General features: G+C 40.5%; 1 pseudogene; it reads right to left on the reverse strand.

The window, feature by feature from the left end:
• Positions 1-2,358: 2,358 nt before the first annotated feature.
• Positions 2,359-4,092, reverse strand: LOC135547735 (cytotoxic T-lymphocyte protein 4-like; annotated as a pseudogene).
• Positions 4,093-4,378: the final 286 nt, after the last annotated feature.

Genomic DNA, 4,378 nt, shown 5'->3' on the forward strand with positions numbered 1-4,378 from the left:
GGAGTAGTTTAGGTTAGTATTGTGGAGTAGTTTAGGTTAGTATTGTGGGGTAGTTTAGGTTAGTATTGTGGGGTAGTTTAGGTTAGTATTGTGGAGTAGTTTAGGTTAGTATTGTGGAGTAGTTTAGGTTAGTATTGTGGAGTAGTTTAGGTTAGTATTGTGGAGTAGTTTAGGTTAGTATTGTGGGGTAGTTTAGGTTAGTATTGTGGAGTAGTTTATGTTAGTATTGTGGAGTAGTTTAGGTTAGTATTGTGGAGTAGTTTAGGTTAGTATTGTGGGGTAGTTTAGGTTAGTATTGTGGAGTAGTTTAGGTTAGTATTGTGGAGTAGTTTAGGTTAGTATTGTGTATTAAGTCCGGCAACTGAGTAAGAAAGGATGCCTGTATCACTGTAGTGACTGCGTGTATTGATACACCATCCAAAGTGTAATTAGTAACTGCACCATGTTCAAAGGATAATTCAACGTTTGCTTTTTCATTTTTACCCATCTACCAATAGGTGCCCTTCTTTGCAAGGCATTGGAAAACTCCCTGGTGTTTGTAGTTGAATCTGTGTTTGAAATTCGCTGCTCAACTGAGCAACCTTACAGATAACAGAATATGTGGGGTACAGAGATGAGGTAGTCATTCAAAAAATCATATTAAACACTATTATTGTACACAGAGTGAGTTCATGCAACAGTATAATGTGATTGTTAAGCAACTTTTTATTCCTGAACTTATTTAGGCTTGCCATAACAAAGTTGAATAGTTATTGACTCAAGAACTTTCAGCTTCTAATTTGTAATTAATTTGTAAAAATGTCTGAAGACATAATTCCACTTTGACATTATGGTGGGTTGTGTGTGTGAGCCCAGAGACACACAATCTCAATTGAATCTGTTTTAAATTCAAGCTGTAGCAATAAAATGTGGAAAAGTCATGGGGTGTGAATACTCTCTGAAGGCCCCTGTATCATGAATTGAATTACTGTCAGGGTCAGGAATTTTTCAGCTATACTATTTCTTAAAAAAGACACACATTTTAGGATTTTGTGAGTGCTTGGTAAATAAATATTTATTTATATAAATATTATATAAATATTTATATAAATATTTCTAAAAGTAAAACTAATTATATTATAATAACTACTAACTAATAGTAGTTATAATAGTTATAATATAATAATTATAACATTATAACATTTTATTTTAATATTTCTCCAGCTGTTGGCTGTGAATCCAGACAGGAAAAGATAACTCATCAGGCTGTCTTGAGTCTCGACTTGAGTCTCGACCACAATATCAATATTGATCTTTATCGTGGTCATGTGTCACAGTGTCTCCTGTCTCAGCCTCCAGTATTTAAGCTGCAGTAGTTTATGTGTCGGGGGGGGCTAGGGTCAGTTTGTTATATCTGGAGTACTTCTCCTGTCTTATCCGGTGTCCTGTGTGAATTTAAGTATGCTCTCTCTAATTCTCTCTTTCTATCTCGGAGGACCTGAGCCCTAGGACCACCTGGCCTGATGACTCCTTGTTGTCCCCAGTCCACCTGGTCGTGCTGATGCTCCAGTTTCAACTGTTCTGCCTGTGGTTATGGAACCCTGACCTGTTCACCAGACGTGCTACCTGTCCCAGACCTGCTGTTTTCAACTCTCTAGAGACAGCAGGAGTGGTAGAGATACTCTCAATGATCAGCTATGGAGCCCTGACCTGTTCACCGGACGTGCTACCTGTCCCAGACCTGCTGTTTTCAACTCTCTAGAGACAGCAGGAGTGGTAGAGATACTCTCAATGATCAGCTATGAAAAGCCAACTGACATTTACTCCTGAGGTGCTGACTTGCTGCACCCTCGACAAATACTGTGATTATTATTATTTTACCATGCTGGTCATTTATGAACATTTGAACATCTTGGCCATGTTCTGTTGTAATCTCCACCCGGCAAAGCCAGAAGAGGACTGGCCGCCCCTCATAGCCTGGTTCCTCTCTAGGTTTCTAATCTCCACCCGGCACAGACAGAAGAGGACTGCCCACCCCTCATAGCCTGGTTCCTCTCTAGGTTTCTTCCTAGGTTTTGGCCTTTCTAGGGAGTTTTTCCTAGCCACCGTGCTTCTACACCTGCATTGCTTGCTGTTTGGGGTTTTAGGCTGGGTTTCTGTACAACACTTTGTGATATCAGCTGATGTAAGAATACATTTAATTTGATTCGTGTTTTTTTTGTAGTTGGACAAAGAAATAAATGTAGTCATTTAATATCAATGCCATCTCAATTAGTGGTACTGGTGAAATCTCTGAGTAAGATCATCCTCTGAGTGTTCAATAACCAATGGGCTATTCAACACAACGTGTGTTTATAAGAAATGATCGTGACAAAGATGGAAATTATTGATCAAAAGCAAATAATTTATTCGAGACAAGTCGTAGACTTGATTTCACTATTTCTTTATATTACAACACAATGAAACATATAGAATGTATTTTAAAAATTCTTCATTGGAAGTTCCCATAATCAAATTTTCCATCATTCTGTGACATCATTGGTACTATTGCTTCAAATCTTCTCTTCCTCTGTAGAACCTAGAAGGTTAAATACATTACTATATCTATTAAAATGGACATAGAGTATCAACAGAAGTGGCTCTTGTTATCAGGGGAATGTTGTTGCTCGCAAAAGAGTGAGAAGCAGAAGTTGTTTTTTGTTGTTGTTGTAAGAGCTCACCTGATGAACGAGGAGGATAGCAATGGCAGAGATCACTATTAGTACTGCGGCCAGCCCTGCTAAGGGTAGTCTGACTGATGTCTCTCCTGTTACATCATCTCTTCTCTGGGCCTCTGGGGTAAAGCACCCTGGTTCCTCTACAGAAATTCACCACAATCTTAACAGTCATATCTGAATTCAATACGCATATTGTTTTGAGAACTGAGGGATCCATCCTAACTTCAAAATATGCGTCTTTAACCCAACCCAAATTCTCATACAAATCACAATTGAATCAAAGTGTGGTTCAAAGTTCACATGATAAGTACGTGCATAATGTCTGCATGTTTCATTAGCATTAAGCCTTTAGATCGATTCATCCCCAATATTCAATTGCATTCAGTATTACCTGTTATATAGAGTAGGGTACCATTCCCAAACGTCCTCAGGTATGGCGGAGGATACAGGACTTCTATGTCACAGCGGTACAGGTCAGTGTCGTTACCCCGGAGACCAGAGATAGTCAGGTTCACCCTGCCTGGCCTTAACTGGCCCCGACAACGCACCTTCCTCTCTCCCTCCACCTGGAAGGCTGTGCTGTTGTGGGTGAAGGAGGAGGTGCACACCTTCTGTTCTTCCTGCTCCCTGTACATCCCCGGTACAGAGTGATCCGTAGCTCCTCCGGTTCATGTCTCCCTGTGTGGTGGTAGGAGCAGAACAGCTCCACCTCACCACGGTGACCCACCACACGGTACGGCTGGGTGACCCTCAGGGCTGGAGAGAGAGGTGGGAGAGGGGTGGGTAGAGAGAGAGAGAGGTGGGAGAGAGAGAGAGATAGAGAGAGAGGTGGGAAGAGAGAGAGAGAGGTCAGATTCACTCACTGCTTTTGCTGAACTTGAATCCTATACAGGTCCACATCTTCCAGAAGTAGGGATCCACCTCCTAACACCTGAGGTCCCAACAACACAATACATCTAACAACTAACTCTGCATTGACTAAATCTAGTCCTTAAAGAAATGTCTTGTATCGTATTTGAAAAGGTACTCACCATTCCACACTGGGAGGCAAAGACAGAGACAGAGAAATGTCAACAGACTGAGACTCATGATGACGAGAAGAAGTGCACCACCAAAATATAATCTTCTCAGACTTTTATATTACCAAGTCTTTCGGAAACAGTTTCGAGATTGTGCGTTGATCGACGCCATAGAAGCACATATGTGCTTCAATACCAGTAATACCAAACCACCAATTCAGGTGTACTGTTCATTATTCTGGTAAAAGAGTTTCCATTTATCAACGGAAAATATGCAAGTGAAAATAAAGAGAAAAACACCCAGAGAAAAACACTGAAAATGATTAGTCATATTGAAAATGCTGATTTGTGATATTTAACTTTTTTCTTTTTCTTTTTTTTTGACGTCATGCCAAATGTCGATTGGATGATCTTCAGCGCTTCAGAACACTGAGAACCAATGACGGAGTAGGGAAGATTGATAAGGGTCACACCACTATTATAGTAGATTAAGTGGTTTGTCTGAAATGGGACCCGATTCCCACATGGTCTGGTCAAAAGGAGTGCCCTATTAATGGGAATAGGTTGCCATTTTAAATGAGGGAGTATGCACCAACGGCAATCTGAATATTTAAGTGTGGTTAGAGTATTGGGTTAAAGTGCTCAGAGATGTGCAGTAGACAG

Source organism: Oncorhynchus masou, chromosome 10, assembly GCF_036934945.1.
Source record: "Oncorhynchus masou masou isolate Uvic2021 chromosome 10, UVic_Omas_1.1, whole genome shotgun sequence".
Taxonomy (NCBI): domain Eukaryota; kingdom Metazoa; phylum Chordata; class Actinopteri; order Salmoniformes; family Salmonidae; genus Oncorhynchus; species Oncorhynchus masou.